The following is a 17,065-nucleotide window of genomic DNA, read 5'->3' as shown; positions in this document are numbered from 1 at the left end:
TGGGGAAAATATTGACACATATAAGGCAATCATATTCTATTAAAGTATGTATTTCTCAAAGGACTCACTATCGAAAAAAAATTTTTAAGTATAACTTTCCATGTTTTAATTGACTTTACTCCCAGACTTGTTTGCTTGCAAAAGCCTTCAGAAAATACCAAGAACCTACTTCACCTGGCAGTTTGCACAGCAACATGAGTGGAGATGCTCTTGTCACACTGCTTGGTTTCTCTGTCCCGCCTTGCAAAGCACAACCTCCTCTCCGCCCTCCTGGGAAGGGAGTCAGTGCCCACCCTGAGCTCAATCCCTGGGGTAGATCTCTTGGTTCTGTCTTCACTGTATGCAGTGTTTCTTGCCCAGCACACAGAAACAGGGCCGGCACAAGTGATGGAAGACAGACTTTCCACAGGAGAAGGACATTTCGTTTCCTTAGCACAGAATCCGATAGTGAATATTAGCCTCAAAGGAGAAAGGTGGAGTGAATTTTCTCCATCTACTCCTGGAGGCTCCTTCTTTCTCGGACTCCTCCAGAAGTGGGTGTGGCATGTGGGTACAACCATGGGCTCCCTGCAAAAAGGAGGAGGCCTGCCTAGCACTAGGTGCTTCAGGTAAGGGGGGAGGACTCATCCCGAGACTCTAATAGGAAACAGTTAGAATGAGGGAAGTGGCAGAGAGATGTATCAGAACCATTCAGAATGCTATGAGACCTACTAAGGGATGAGATTTCTTATTAAATGAAGTTGTAATTGACCCAGTAGTAGGCATGCTGAAACCCAGTTTTGTTCACTAAGAATCCAGCCATGGAGCAACTAAGCCCGTGCACCACAACTACTAAGCCTGTGCTCTAGAGCCCACAAGTCAAGACCAAGATGTGGGGTATTGGAAAATTTGTACACTGCCTGTGGGAATGGAAAATGGTGCAGCTATTATGAAAAAGAGTATGGGGATTCCTTATAAAATTATAAACAGAAATATCATATGATTCAGCAATCACAGTTCTGGGTATATATCCAAAGGAAATTAAATCAGTATCACAATGAGTTGAAATTAGGTTCATTGCAGCATTCTCCAAAATAGCCTAGATACGCAACCAACTTCACAAAAGAAGTAAGTGTCCTGTGCCTGAGCTAACCTTAGGTACTTCAAAACAACTCTGTAAGTCTCTTAGCCCCTTAGAGAGGATGAAAGCAATATTAGAGTTAAAAGTAACTTGTCCCAATTCCCTTAGTCTGGAATACTGAAACAAAAGTTCTACAGCAGGGGGCCTCCCTGGTGGCGCAGTGGTTGAGAGTCCGCCTGCCGATGCAGGGGATACGGGTTCGTGCCCCGGTCTGGGAGGATCCCATATGCCGCGGAGCGGCTGGGCCCGTGAGCCATGGCCGCTGGGCCTGCGCGTCCGGAGCCTGTGCTCCGCAACGGGAGAGGCCACAACAGTGAGAGGCCCGCATACCGCAAAAAAAAAAAAAAAAAAAAAAAAAAAAGTTCTACAGCAGGGGAAGCCTCATAAACACACAGCACCTGCCAGGGTTTACCCCAGCCTTGGAAGAACTGGGAAGGATAACACCAAGGCAGGCCTGAGGAAAGGTCAGAGGGTGGGCAGGACGGGAGTGTGGGGAGCAGGGGCAGGGCTGTCCGGATGGAGCAGTGGGTTGTAAGAAGAGCAGTGACCCTAGGTCCTGCTGCCCTGAGTCTTTGACCTTGGCCTGCTCAATCCCAGGAAACCAGGTTAGCAGGGCTGTGAGAGCCAGGGTGTGAAGCGAGCCCAGCAGCCCCTTCACACAGTCCTCTAGAATTCCTGCCGGCCATGAAGGGTCTTTAGGGGCAGCTGGACGTGGAGCCCTCTCAAATGGAAGCATGTCAGCACATCAGCCTTGGGAGGTGCTGAGGCTGAAATGAGGAGACTGAGCACATGCAGTGATCCCAAAGCATGTGTTCTCTGACTCATCCACCTCTGGGAGCGCCCTTTCCATGAGGAATAAACAGTGAGGACAAACCTAAGGTGAAGCAACAAGTCCTGAAAGTGTAGAGGGAGAGAGTTCAAGTCTCATCCACCACCTGACACTCACTATAAGAACTTGTTCTCCAGTGTCAAGTGATTATGAGAGTTTTGTTCCCACTAGGATATGGCCATCATACGTGAATGTAAAAAGGAAACCAAAATCCTGGTGCAAAATACCCTCCCGGTATCAAACAGAAATGAACCTTTCATCTTTGGCAGTGAAAAAGCAATGAAAGAGTAGTCTTGTGAGAAAGCAAATTTCTGAATGGCAAAGCAAGAAAAGATGACTATAAGCACAGTACAGTCAAAGGACATGGACACCATAACTCTATTATATCAATAAAATTTGGAAAGAACAAATCAGAATTCTACACATATTTCCTTCTTCTTCCTGATTTCATATTCACCTTCCTTAGATTCTAAAGAACCGGGTGGAACCCCAGTGTTCTAGGAATTGTCTCGCTTTAGATCCTACCTGAGAGTTGTTCGCTACGTGAATCGTCATCAGCATCGCTGTTATGTATGCTCTCCACGATGCATTCTGTACAAACACAACCATGAGCCTAAAGTTATTATACAAGTTGACCCACCCATTTCTCCTACTCGACTTGCTGGCTCACACAGCATGCCTCTGGTCTTCCCTCCAGGTTCTCAGACCTCCCCTGTGCTCTGTGCAGACAAAGTCCTTCAATAAGTTATTGATCACCGTTGAAAAATGCAAATGAGGGAGAGATGCTGAGAAAATCACCTTTTGACCCCTCACTTCTATAGACCCATTTATAGCTTTCACCGTCAACCTTACCAACCTGAAATTCCAGATGTTACAGACACACTTGAAACATGGCTAGTGTGACCAAGCAATTGTGTGTTTTTTGCATTTTTTAATAGAATGAGTTAATTATTGTTTGAACTAAATTAATCATAACTAGACACATTTGGTTAGTGGCTACAACACTGGAAAACTCAGCTCTAAGAAATCCAAAGATGAGAAAGAGACAACCAGCCACCCCTCCCGTGATTGTTCTTTACTGCAGAAAATTTGATGGCCTGATCTGATCATTCGTATGTAGGTATATCTTGGGCTCTTGGACACACGCCAGGCATTGCGAGAGTCCTTGTGGACACTGAAATAGTACAGTCAACACTCAGATCCAAGAGGAATTCCCAGCAAGGGGCCCACATGTGGACAGAGGTGAAGGGCATGGCCCAGTACACCTGTATTAGACATAATCAGAGAGTAGGTGCAGAGGGGAGGGAGGGATTTCACTCTCTGCATGAGTCCATCCTTCTCACCCCTGACTCTAGAAGACCTGAGGAAGGCAGTTGAACAGGCCCCGTAGGAGGTGAAAAATTTGTATACTGAAAACTACAGGACATTGCGGAAAGAAATTAAAGAAGATACAAGTAATTGGAATGACATACCACGTTCATAGACTGGATTATTAAATACCGTTGGCATTTCTATACTACATAAAGTGATGTACACATATATCGCAACAACCCACAAAATTCCATGTCATTATTATAGAAGCGGACAGAATCCTAAAATACATATGGAACCACCCACCCCAAGTTGATAAAACAATCTTGAGAGCAAAGAGCAATGATGGAGATTAACACTTCCTGAACTCAAAACACATAACAATGCCACAGTAGTCAAAACAGTCTGCTACTGGCATCAAGACAGTGAAATAGACCAATGAAATATAATAGAGAGACGCCAAATTAACGCACATATATATGGCCAACTGATCTTGGCCAAGGTTCTAAGATTACCAAGTGAACAAAGGATAGTCTCTTCAACAATCAACAGAATGAAAAGGCAACCTAGAGGATGGGAGGAAATATGTGTAAAACTTGCATCTGAATAAGGGACCAATATCCAGAATATAAAAGAAACTACTACAAGGCAATTTCAGAAAAACAGTGGGCAAATAACTGAGTTTAAAATGGGTAAAAAGCTTCACTAGACATTTCTCCATAAAGACATACAAGTGGGCAATCTACATATGAAAATTTGCTCAACATTGCTAAGCATCAGGGAAATGGAAATCAAGCCACAAGGAGATATCACTCACACCTGTTAGAATGTGTATTATAATAAGACAATTAGGGCTTCCCTGGTGGCACCGTGGTTGAGAGTCCACCTGCCGATGTAGGGGACACATGTTCGTGCCCCAGTTTGAGAGGATCCCACATGCCGCTGAGCGCCTTGGCCCATGAACCTTGGCCACTGAGCCTGTGCGTTTGGAGCCTGTGCTCCGCAATGGGAGACCTCACAACAATGAGAGGCCCGTGTACTGCAAAAATAGAAAAAAAGAAAGAAACAAAGAAAAAGAAGAAAAGAAAGAAAATTAATGGATGCTGGAAAAGATGTGAAGAAATGGAACTTCTGTACCCTGTTGTGTACCCTGTAGTAATGTAAAATGGTGTAGCCATTATGGAAAACAGCATGGAGGTCCCCCCAAAATTATTAAGAGAACTCTCATAAAATCCAACAATCACTCATTTAGGTTTATATACAAAGGTGATAAAACAAGAATGTCCAAGAGATATCTACAATCTCATGTCCATTGCAGCATTATACACAATACACAACATAGGAAAACTGCCTAGTGTCCATGGGAAGATGAATTAATAAAGAAAATGTGGCGTACACAAACAGTGGAATGTCATTCAGTCTTTGAAAAAGAAGGAAATCCTTCCATTTGCAGCAACACGAAAGCACTTGGAGGACATTTGTAAGAGTGAAATAATCCAGTCACAGAAGGTCAAAAACTGAAAGAAAACTCCGAGAAGCAGAGAGTAGAGGGGTGGTTCCAAGAGCTGGCAGGAGGTTGACATGGGAAGTCTCTGTTCAATGGTTAGAATGTGTTATTTCAAAATGGAAAAGTTCTAGACACATGCTGTACAACAAGGTGCATGTAGTCAACAGGACTGACTGGACATTTCAAAACTTGTTAAGAAGTTGGATTTCATCGTATGTGTACTTTTACAACAATAAAATATACATATGTAAAATAAATACAAAGTGGAAAAAGGGGAAAAAAGAAGAAAAATAAGGAAAGGGAGTCAACAGAGGGAAAGAAGAAAGGAGGAAGGGTCTCGAATGTACACAGGTATCAGGAGATAAAGGGAGAGAAGCTCCTCTCCCCAGGCTTTAAAGAAGACATCTCTGCAGAGTTCACTCCAGCAAGAGGGGGATGTCCTTTCTCTTCCCCATTCAAGCAGAAGTGCCAATAGCATCCTAAGTGTGGCCCAGGCTGTGCTCAGGTGTACACTTTTCCTTGATCTCTAAACCAACCACCCCTGACTCCCCATGGCTCAGGTGCCCTTCCTGTATCTCCTTCCACTTCTCTAAAGCATTTCCCTCTTCAAGTCCAGCCCGAGGCTCCAATCCTGTCCTCACACGTGGGGTCCACTGAGCGGGTCTCTGAGTTCTTAAGAGCCTACCTGTGAGTAGCAGGCACTGAATCACACACCAGGGTTCCCCTCAGCACCATCAGGAAACTACGACATAGGGATTGAGGATTTCTAGAACAACCTTACTCATAGACAGTCTCTTGGGTAAACAAGTGACATTTTACAATCAAGCATTTTCAGTGTTTTCTTTGGTGGGGAAAATATTGACACATATAAGGCAATCATATTCTATTAAAGTATGTATTTCTCAAAGGACTCACTATCGAAAAAAATTTTTAAGTATAACTTTCCATGTTTTAATTGACTTTACTCCCAGACTTGTTTGCTTGCAAAAGCCTTCAGAAAATACCAAGAACCTACTTCACCTGGCAGTTTGCACAGCAACATGAGTGGAGATGCTCTTGTCACACTGCTTGGTTTCTCTGTCCAGCCTTGCAAAGCACAACCTCCTCTCCGCCCTCCTGGGAAGGGAGTCAGTGCCCACCCTGAGCTCAATCCCTGGGGTAGATCTCTTGGTTCTGTCTTCACTGTATGCAGTGTTTCTTGCCCAGCACACAGAAACAGGGCCGGCACAAGTGATGGAAGACAGACTTTCCACAGGAGAAGGACATTTCGTTTCCTTAGCACAGAATCCGATAGTGAATATTAGCCTCAAAGGAGAAAGGTGGAGTGAATTTCCTCCATCTACTCCTGGAGGCTCCTTCTTTCTCGGACTCCTCCAGAAGTGGGTGTGGCATGTGGGTACAAGCATGGGCTCCCTGCAAAAAGAAGGAGGCCTGCCTAGCACTAGGTGCTTCAGGTAAGGGAGGAAGACTCATCCCGAGACTCTAATAGGAAACAGTTAGAATGAGGGAAGTGGCAGAGAGATGTATCAGAACCATTCAGAATGCTATGAGACCTACTAAAGGATGAGATTTCTTATTAAATGAAGTTGTAATTGACCCAGTAGTAGGCATGCTGAAACCCAGTTTTGTTCATTAAGAATCCAGCCATGGAGCAACTAAGCCCGTGCACCACAACTACTAAGCCTGTGCTCTAGAGCCCACAAGTCAAGGCCAAGATGTGGGGTATTGGAAAATTTGTACACTGCCTGTGGGAATGGAAAATGGTGCAGCTATTATGAAAAAGAGTAAGGGGATTCCTTATAAAATTATAAACAGAAATATCATATGATTCAGCAATCACAGTTCTGGGTATATATCCAAAGGAAATTAAATCAGTATCACAATGAGTTGAACTTAGGTTCATTGCAGCATTCTCCACAATAGCCTAGATATGCAACCAACTTCACAAAAGAAGTAAGTGTCCTGTGCCTGAGCTAACCTTAGGTACTTCAAAACAACTCTGTAAGTCTCTTAGCCCCTTAGAGCGGATGAAAGCAATATTAGAGTTAAAAGTAACTTGTTCCAATTCCCTTAGTCTGGAATACTGAAACAAAAGTTCTACAGCAGGGGAAGCCTCATAAACACACAGCACCTGCCAGGGTTTACCCCTGCCTTGGAAGAACTGGGAAGGATAAGACCAAGGCAGGCCTGAGGAAAGGTCAGAGGGTGGGCAGGACGGGAGTGTGGGGAGCAGGGTCAGGGCTGTCCGGATGGAGCAGTGGGTTGTAAGAAGAACAGAGACCCTGGGTCCTGCTGCCCTGAGTCTTTTTCCTGGGCCTGGTCAATTCCAGGAGAACAGGTTAGCAGGGCTGTGAGAGTCAGTGTGTGAAGCGAGCCCAGCAGCCCCTTCACACAGTCCTCTAGAATTCCTGCCGGCCATGAAGGGTCTTTAGGGGCAGCTGGACGTGGAGCCCTCTCAAATGGAAGCATGTCAGCACATCAGCCTTGGGAGGTGCTGAGGCTGAAATGAGGAGACTGAGCACATGCAGTGATCCCAAAGCATGTGTTCTCTGACTCATCCACCTCTGGGAGCGCCCTTTCCATGAGGAATAAACAGTGAGGACAAACCTAAGGTGAAGCGACAAGTCCTGAAAGTGTAGAGGGAGAGAGTTCAAGTCTCATCCACCACCTGACACTCACTATAAGAACTTGTTCTCCAGTGTCAAGTGATTATGAGAGTTTTGTTCCCACTAGGATATGGCCATCATACGTGAATATAAAAAGGAAACCAAAATCCTGGTGCAAAATACCCTCCCGGTATCAAACAGAAATGAACCTTTCATCTTTGGCAGTGAAAAAGCAATGAAAGAGTAGTCTTGTGAGAAAGCAAATTTCTGAATGGCAAAGCAAGAAAAGATGACTATAAGCACAGTACAATCAAAGGACATGGACACCATAACTCTATTATATCAATAAAATTTGGAAAGAACAAATCAGAATTCTACGCATATTTCCTTCTTCTTCCTGATTTCATATTCACCTTCCTTAGTTTCTAAAGAACCGGGTGGAACCCAAGTGTTCTAGGAATTGTCTCGCTTTAGATCCTACCTGAGAGTTGTTCGCTACGTGAATCGTCATCAGCATCGCTGTTATGTATGCTCTCCACGATGCATTCTGTACAAACACAACCATGAGCATAAAGTTATTATACAAGTTGACCCACCCATTTCTCCTACTCGACTTGCTGGCTCACACAGCATCCCCCTGGTCTTCCCTCCAGGTTCTAAGACCTCCCCTGTGCTCTGTGCAGACAGAGTCCTTCAATATGATATTGATCACCGTTGAAAATTTCAAATGAGGGAGAGATGCTGAGAAAATCACCTTTCGACCCCTCACTTCTATAGACCCATTTAGAGCTTTCACCGTCAACCTTACCAACCTGAAATTCCAGATGTTACAGACACACTTGAAACATGGCTAGTGTGACCAAGCAATTGTGTGTTTTTTGCATTTTTTAATAGAATGAGTTAATTATTGTTTGAACTAAATTAATCATAAATAGACACATTTGGGTAGTGGCTACCACACTGGAAAGCTCAGCTCTAAGAAATCCAAAGATGAGAAAGAGGCAACCAGCCACCCCTCCCCTGGTTGTTCTTTACTGCAGAAAATTTGATGGCCTGATCTGATCATTCGTATGTAGGTATATCTTGGGCTCTTGGACCCACGCCTGGCATTGCGAGAGTCCTTGTGGACACTGAAATAGTACAGTCAACACTCAGATCCAAGAGGAATTCCCAGCAAGGGGCCCAGTTGTAGACAGAGGTGAAGGGCATGGCCCAGTACACCTGTATTAGACATAATCAGAGATTAGGTGCAGAGGGGAGGGAGGGATTTCACTCTCTGCATGAGTCCATCCTTCTCACCCCTGACTCTAGAAGACCTGAGGAAGGCATGGAAAAGACCCCGTAGGAGGTGAAAAATTTGTATACTGAAAACTACAGGACATTGTGGAAAGAAATTAAAGAAGAGACAAGTAATTGTAATGACATACCATGTTCACAGATTGGATTATAAAATACTGTTGGCATTTCTATACTACATAAAGTGATGTACACATATATCACAACAACCCACAAAATTCCACGTCATTATTATAGAAGCAGACAGAATCCTAAAATATATATGGAACCCCCCAGAGTAGATAAAACAATCTTGAGAACAAAGAGCAATGATGGAGATGAACACTTCCTGAACTCAAAACATATAACAATGCCACAGTAGTCAAAACAGTCTGCTACTGCCATCAAGACAATGAGATGGACCAATGAAATATAATAGAGAGACGCCAAATAAACGCACATATATATGGCCAACTGATCTTGGCCAAGGTTCTAAGATTACAAAGTGAAGAAAGGATAGTCTCCTCAACAATCTACGGAATGAAAAGGCAACCTAGAGGATGGGAGGAAATATGTGTAAAACTTGCATCTGAATAAGGGACCAATATCCAGAATATAAAAGAAACTACTACAAGGCAATTTCAGAAAAACAGTGGGCAAATAACTGAGTTTAAAATGGGTAAAAAGCTTCACTAGACATTTCTCCATAAAGACATACAAGTGGGCAATCTACATATGAAAATTTGCTCAACATCGCTAAGCATCAGGGAAATGGAAATCAAGCCACAAGGAGATATCACTCACACCTGTTAGAATGTGTATTATAAAAAGACTATTAGGGCTTCCCTGGTGGCACAGTGGTTGAGAGTCCGCCTGCCGATGCAGGGGACACATGTTCGTGCCCCGGTTTGAGAGGATCCCACATGCCGCTGAGCGCCTTGGCCCATGAACCATGGCCGCTGAGCCTGTGCGTTTGGAGCCTGTGCTCCGCAATGGGAGACCTCACAACAATGAGAGGCCCGTGTACTGCAAAAATAGAAAAAAAGAAAGAAACAAAGAAAAAGAAGAAAAGAAAGAAAATTAATGGATGCTGGCAAAGATGTGAAGAAGTGGAACTTCTGTACCCTGTTGTGTACCCTGTAGTAATGTAAAATGGTGTAGCCATTATGGAAAACACCATGGAGGTCCCCCAAAAATTATTAAGAGAACTCTCATAAAATCCAGCAATCACTCATTTAGGTTTATATACAAAGGAGATAAAACAAGAATGTCCAAGAGATATCTACAATCTCATGTCCATTGCAGCATTATACACAATACACAACATAGGAAAACTGCCTAGTGTCCATGGGAAGATGAATTAATAAAGAAAATGTGGCGTACACAAACAGTGGAATGTCATTCAGTCTTTGAAAAAGAAGGAAATCCTGCCATTTGCAGCAACACGAAAGAACTTGGAGGACATTTGTAAGAGTGAAATAAGCCAGTCACAGAAGGTCAAAAACTGAAAGAAAACTCCGAGAAGCAGAGAGTAGAAGGGTGGTTCCAAGAGCTGGCAGGAGGTTGACATGGGAAGTCTCTGTTCAATGGTTAGAATGTGTTATTTCAAAATGGAAAAGTTCTAGACACATGCTGTACAACAAGGTGCATGTAGTCAACAGGACTGACTGGACATTTCAAAACTTGTTAAGAAGTTGGATTTCATCGTATGCGTACTTTTACAACAATAAAATATACATATGTAAAATAAATACAAAGTGGAAAAAGGGGAAAAAAGAAGAAAAATAAGGAAAGGGTGTCAACAGAGGGAAAGAAGAAAGGAGGAAGGGTCTCGAATGTACACAGGTATCAGGAGATAAAGGGAGAGAAGCTCCTCTCCCCAGGCTTTAAAGAAGACATCTCTGCAGAGTTCACTCCAGCAAGAGGGGGATGTCCTTTCTCTTCCCCATTCAAGCAGAAGTGCCAATAGCATCCTAAGTGTGGCCCAGGCTGTGCTCAGGTGTACACTTTTCCTTGATCTCTAAACCATCCACCCCTGACTCCCCATAGCTCAGGTGCCCTTCCTGTATCTCCTTCCACTTCTCTAAAGCATTTCCCTCTTCAAGTCCAGCCCGTGGATCCAATCCTGTCCTCACACGTGGGGTCCAGTGAGCGGGTCTCTGAGTTCTTGAGAGCCTCCCTGTGAGTAGCAGGCACGGAATCGCACACCAGGGTTCCCCTCAGCACCATCAGGAAACTACGACCTAGGGATTGAGGATTTCTAGAACAACCTTACTCATAGACAGTCTCTTGTGTAAACAAGTGACATTTTACAATCAAGTATTTTCAGTGTTTTCTTTGGTGGGGAAAATATTGACACATATAAGGCAATCATATTCTATTAAAGTATGTATTTCTCAAAGGACTCACTATCGAAAAAGAATTTTTAAGTATAACTTTCCATGTTTTAATTGACTTTACTCCCAGACTGGTTTGCTTGCAAAAGCCTTCAGAAAATACCAAGAACCTACTTCATCTGGCAGTTTGCACAGCAACATGAGTGGAGATGCTCTTGTCACACTGCTTGGTTTCTCTGTCCCACCTTGCAAAGCACAACCTCCTCTCCGCCCTCCTGGAAAGGGAGTCAGTGCCCACCCTGAGCTCAATCCCTGGGGTAGATCTCTTGGTTCTGTCTTCACTGTATGCAGTGTTTCTTGCCCAGCACACAGAAACAGGGCCGGCACAACTGATGGAAGACAGACTTTCCACAGGAGAAGGACATTTCGTTTCCTTAGCACAGAATCCGATAGTGAATATTAGCCTCAAAGGAGAAAGGTGGAGTGAATTTCCTCCATCTACTCCTGGAGGCTCCTTCTTTCTCGGACTCCTCCAGAAGTGGGTGTGGCATGTGGGTACAAGCATGGGCTCCCTGCAGAAAGGAGGAGGCCTGCCTAGCACTAGGTGCTTCAGGTAAGGGGGGAGGACTCATCCCGAGACTCTAATAGGAAACAGTTAGAATGAGGGAAGTGGCAGAGAGATGTATCAGAACCATTCAGAATGCTATGAGACCTACTAAGGGATGAGGTTTCTTATTAAATGAAGTTGTAATTGACCCAGTAGTAGGCATGCTGAAACCCAGTTTTGTTCACTAAGAATCCAGCCATGGAGCAACTAAGCCCATGCACCACAACTACTAAGCCTGTGCTCTAGAGCCCACAAGTCAAGGCCAAGATGTGGGGTATTGGAAAATTTGTACACTGCCTGTGGGAATGGAAAATGGTGCAGCTATTATGAAAAAGAGTATGGGGATTCCTTATAAAATTATAAACAGAAATATCATATGATTCAGCAATCACAGTTCTGGGTATATATCCAAAGGAAATTAAATCAGTATCACAATGAGTTGAACTTAGGTTCATTGCAGCATTCTCCACAATAGCCTAGATATGCAACCAACTTCACAAAAGAAGTAAGTGTCCTGTGCCTGAGCTAACCTTAGGTACTTCAAAACAACTCTGTAAGTCTCTTAGCCCCTTAGAGCGGATGAAAGCAATATTAGAGTTAAAAGTAACTTGTCCCAATTCCCTTAGTCTGGAATACTGAAACAAAAGTTCTACAGCAGGGGAAGCCTCATAAACACACAGCACCTGCCAGGGTTTACCCCTGCCTTGGAAGAACTGGGAAGGATAAGACCAAGTCAGGCCTGAGGAAAGGTCAGAGGGTGGGCAGGACGGGAGTGTGGGGAGCAGGGTCAGGGCTGTCCGGATGGAGCAGTGGGTTGTAAGAAGAACAGAGACCCTGGGTCCTGCTGCCCTGAGTCTTTTTCCAGGGCCTGGTCAATTCCAGGAGAACAGGTTAGCAGGGCTGTGAGAGCCAGTGTGTGAAGCGAGCCCAGCAGCCCCTTCACAAAGTCCTCTAGAATTCCTGCTGGCCATGAAGGGTCTTTAGGGGCAGCTGGACGTGGAGCCCTCTCAAATGGAAGCATGTCAGCACATCAGCCTTGGGAGGTGCTGAGGCTGAAATGAGGAGACTGAGCACATGCAGTGATCCCAAAGCATGTGTTCTCTGACTCATCCACCTCTGGGAGCACCCTTTCCATGAGGAATAAACAGTGAGGACAAACCTAAGGTGAAGCGACAAGTCCTGAAAGTGTAGAGGGAGAGAGTTCAAGTCTCATCCACCACCTGACACTCACTATAAGAACTTGTTCTCCAGTGTCAAGTGATTATGAGAGTTTTGTTCCCACTAGGATATGGCCATCATACGTGAATGTAAAAAGGAAACCAAAATCCTGGTGCAAAATACCCTCCCGGTATCAAACAGAAATGAACCTTTCATCTTTGGCAGTGAAAAAGCAATGAAAGAGTAGTCTTGTGAGAAAGAAAATTTCTGAATGGCAAAGCAAGAAAAGATGACTATAAGCACAGTACAGTCAAAGGACATGGACACCATAATTCTATCATATCAATAAAATTTGGAAAGAACAAATCAGAATTCTACACATATTTCCTTCTTCTTCCTGATTTCATATTCACCTTCCTTAGTTTCTAAAGAACCGGGTGGAACCCAAGTGTTCTAGGAATTGTCTCGCTTTAGATCCTACCTGAGAGTTGTTCGCTACGTGAATCGTCATCAGCATCGCTCTTATGTATGCTCTCCACGATGCATTCTGTACAAACACAACCATGAGCATAAAGTTATTATACAAGTTGACCCACCCATTTCTCCTACTCGACTTGCTGGCTCACACAGCATCCCCCTGGTCTTCCCTCCAGGTTCTCAGACTTCCCCTGTGCTCTGTGCAGACAGAGTCCTTCAATATGATATTGATCACCGTTGAAAATTTCAAATGAGGGAGAGATGCTGAGAAAATCACCTTTCGACCCCTCACTTCTATAGACCCATTTAGAGCTTTCACCGTCAACCTTACCAACCTGAAATTCCAGATGTTACAGACACACTTGAAACATGGCTAGTGTGACCAAGCAATTGTGTGTTTTTTGCATTTTTTAATAGAATGAGTTAATTATTGTTTGAACTAAATTAATCATAAATAGACACATTTGGGTAGTGGCTACCACACTGGAAAGCTCAGCTCTAAGAAATCCAAAGATGAGAAAGAGGCAACCAGCCACCCCTCCCCTGGTTGTTCTTTACTGCAGAAAATTTGATGGCCTGATCTGATCATTCGTATGTAGGTATATCTTGGGCTCTTGGACCCACGCCTGGCATTGCGAGAGTCCTTGTGGACACTGAAATAGTACAGTCAACACTCAGATCCAACAGGAATTCCCAGCAAGGGGCCCAGTTGTAGACAGAGGTGAAGGGCATGGCCCAGTATACCTGTATTAGACATAATCAGAGATTAGGTGCAGAGGGGAGGGAGGGATTTCACTCTCTGCATGAGTCCATCCTTCTCACCCCTGACTCTAGAAGACCTGAGGAAGGCATGGAAAAGACCCCGTAGGAGGTGAAAAATTTGTATACTGAAAACTACAGGACATTGTGGAAAGAAATTAAAGAAGAGACAAGTAATTGTAATGACATACCATGTTCACAGATTGGATTATAAAATACTGTTGGCATTTCTTTAATACATAAAGTGATGTACACATATATCGCAACAACCCACAAAATTCCATGTCATTATTATAGAAGCAGACAGAATCCTAAAATATATATGGAACCCCCCAGAGTAGATAAAACAATCTTGAGAGCAAAGAGCAATGATGGAGATGAACACTTCCTGAACTCAAAACACATAACAATGCCACAGTAGTCAAAACAGTCTGCTACTGCCATCAAGACAATGAGATGGACCAATGAAATATAATAGAGAGACGCCAAATAAACGCACATATATATGGCCAACTGATCTTGGCCAAGGTTCTAAGATTACAAAGTGAAGAAAGGATAGTCTCCTCAACAATCTACGGAATGAAAAGGCAACCTAGAGGATGGGAGGAAATATGTGTAAAACTTGCATCTGAATAAGGGACCAATATCCAGAATATAAAAGAAACTACTACAAGGCAATTTCAGAAAAACAGTGGGCAAATAACTGAGTTTAAAATGGGTAAAAAGCTTCACTAGACATTTCTCCATAAAGACATACAAGTGGGCAATCTACATATGAAAATTTGCTCAACATCGCTAAGCATCAGGGAAATGGAAATCAAGCCACAAGGAGATATCACTCACACCTGTTAGAATGTGTATTATAAAAAGACAATTAGGGCTTCCCTGGTGGCACAGTGGTTGAGAGTCCGCCTGCCGATGCAGGGGACACATGTTCGTGCCCCGGTTTGAGAGGATCCCACATGCCGCTGAGCGCCTTGGCCCATGAACCATGGCCGCTGAGCCTGTGCGTTTGGAGCCTGTGCTCCGCAATGGGAGACCTCACAACAATGAGAGGACCGTGTACTGCAAAAATAGAAAAAAAGAAAGAAACAAAGAAAAAGAAGAAAATTAATGGATGCTGGCAAAGATGTGAAGAAGTGGAACTTCTGTACCCTGTTGTGTACCCTGTAGTAATGTAAAATGGTGTAGCCATTATGGAAAACACCATGGAGGTCCCCCAAAAATTATTAAGAGAACTCTCATAAAATCCAGCAATCACTCATTTAGGTTTATATACAAAGGAGATAAAACAAGAATGTCCAAGAGATATCAACAATCTCATGTCCATTGCAGCATTATACACAATACACAACATAGGAAAACTGCCTAGTGTCCATGGGAAGATGAATTAATAAAGAAAATGTGGCGCACACATACAGTGGAATGTCATTCAGTCTTTGAAAAAGAAGGAAATCCTGCCATTTGCAGCAACACGAAAGAACTTGGAGGACATTTGTAAGAGTGAAATAAGCCAGTCACAGAAGGTCAAAAACTGAAAGAAAACTCCGAGAAGCAGAGAGTAGAAGGGTGGTTCCAAGAGCTGGCAGGAGGTTGACATGGGAAGTCTCTGTTCAATGGTTAGAATGTGTTATTTCAAAATGGAAAAGTTCTAGACACATGCTGTACAACAAGGTGCATGTAGTCAACAGGACTGACTGGACATTTCAAAACTTGTTAAGAAGTTGGATTTCATCGTATGTGTACTTTTACAACAATAAAATATACATATGTAAAATAAACACAAAGTGGAAAAAGGGGAAAAAAGAAGAAAAATAAGGAAAGGGAGTCAACAGAGGGAAAGAAGAAAGGAGGAAGGGTCTCGAATGTACACAGGTATCAGGAGATAAAGGGAGAGAAGCTCCTCTCCCCAGGCTTTAAAAAGAAGACATCTCTGCAGAGTTCACTCCAGCAAGAGGGGGATGTCCTTTCTCTTCCCCATTCAACCAGAAGTGCCAATAGCATCCTAAGTGTGGCCCAGGCTGTGCTCAATTGTACACTTTTCCTTGATCTCTAAACCATCCACCCCTGACTCCCCATGGCTCAGGTGCCCTTCCTGTATCTCCTTCCACTTCTCTAAAGCATTTCCCTCTTCAAGTCCAGCCCGAGGCTCCAATCCTGTCCTCACACGTGGGGTCCACTGAGCGGGTCTCTGAGTTCTTAAGAGCCTCCCTGTGAGTAGCAGGCACTGAATCGCACACCAGGGTTCCCCTCAGCACCATCAGGAAACTACGACCTAGGGATTGAGGATTTCTAGAACAACCTTACTCATAGACAGTCTCTTGGGTAAACAAGTGACATTTTACAATCAAGTATTTTCAGTGTTTTCTTTGGTGGGGAAAATATTGACACATATAAGGCAATCATATTCTATTAAAGTATGTATTTCTCAAAGGACTCACTATCGAAAAAGAATTTTTAAGTATAACTTTCCATGTTTTAACTGACTTTACTCCCAGACTGGTTTGCTTGCAAAAGCCTTCAGAAAATACCAAGAACCTACTTCATCTGGCAGTTTGCACAGCAACATGAGTGGAGATGCTCTTGTCACACTGCTTGGTTTCTCTGTCCCGCCTTGCAAAGCACAACCTCCTCTCCGCCCTCCTGGGAAGGGAGTCAGTGCCCACCCTGAGCTCAATCCCTGGGGTAGATCTCTTGGTTCTGTCTTCACTGTATGCAGTGTTTCTTGCCCAGCACACAGAAACAGGGCCGGCACAAGTGATGGAAGACAGACTTTCCACAGAAGAAGGACATTTCGTTTCCTTAGCACAGAATCTGATAGTGAATATTAGCCTCAAAGGAGAAAGGTGGAGTGAATTTCCTCCATCTACTCCTGGAGGCTCCTTCTTTCTCGGACTCCTCCAGAAGTGGGTGTGGCATGTGGGTACAAGCATGGGCTCCCTGCAAAAAGAAGGAGGCCTGCCTAGCACTAGGTGCTTCAGGTAAGGGGGGAGGACTCATCCCGAGACTCTAATAGGAAACAGTTAGAATGAGGGAAGTGGCAGAGAGATGTATCAGAACCATTCAGAATGCTATGAGAC

The sequence above is a fragment of the Mesoplodon densirostris genome, chromosome 12 (assembly GCF_025265405.1).
Source record: "Mesoplodon densirostris isolate mMesDen1 chromosome 12, mMesDen1 primary haplotype, whole genome shotgun sequence".
Classification (NCBI taxonomy): domain Eukaryota; kingdom Metazoa; phylum Chordata; class Mammalia; order Artiodactyla; family Ziphiidae; genus Mesoplodon; species Mesoplodon densirostris.
This window is presented reverse-complemented; position numbering follows the sequence as displayed.